Consider the following 254-nt stretch of genomic DNA (forward strand, 5'->3'; position numbering starts at 1 on the left):
CAAGGCCAAGCTGCCCTCCTCCCAGGAGGCCATCAAGAACCAGGGTAGGAGCTCGCTGGAGGACAGGGAGCTGCTGCGCCGGCGGAGGGACAGGGCAGCCGGACAGTGGGGCTGGCTGGGACGGTTGTAGCTCTGAGCTGAGCATGGAGAGGGAGATCCCAGGTAGGCAACTGTTGGGGTGCAGCTGGCTTCTCTGACTGCTTGAGTGGCATAGAAGTGGGGGCCAACCTCACCCCTGGACTCTGAGGGCAGGG

At 64.6% G+C, this 254-nt stretch overlaps 1 protein-coding gene across 1 annotated transcript in view; it reads left to right on the forward strand.

The window, feature by feature from the left end:
* The first annotated feature begins 7 nt into the window (after positions 1 to 7).
* UBXN6 (UBX domain protein 6) overlaps positions 8 to 254 on the forward strand; it is a 4246-nt gene continuing 3999 nt past the window's right edge. Inside the window, exon 1 of the mRNA XM_009709633.1 lies at positions 8 to 44. The gene's annotated coding sequence lies outside the window, so the exon portion shown is untranslated. The remainder of the gene's footprint in view (positions 45 to 254) is intronic.

The sequence above is a fragment of the Cariama cristata genome, unplaced genomic scaffold (genome assembly GCF_000690535.1).
Source record: "Cariama cristata isolate BGI_N322 unplaced genomic scaffold, ASM69053v1 scaffold37371, whole genome shotgun sequence".
Classification (NCBI taxonomy): domain Eukaryota; kingdom Metazoa; phylum Chordata; class Aves; order Cariamiformes; family Cariamidae; genus Cariama; species Cariama cristata.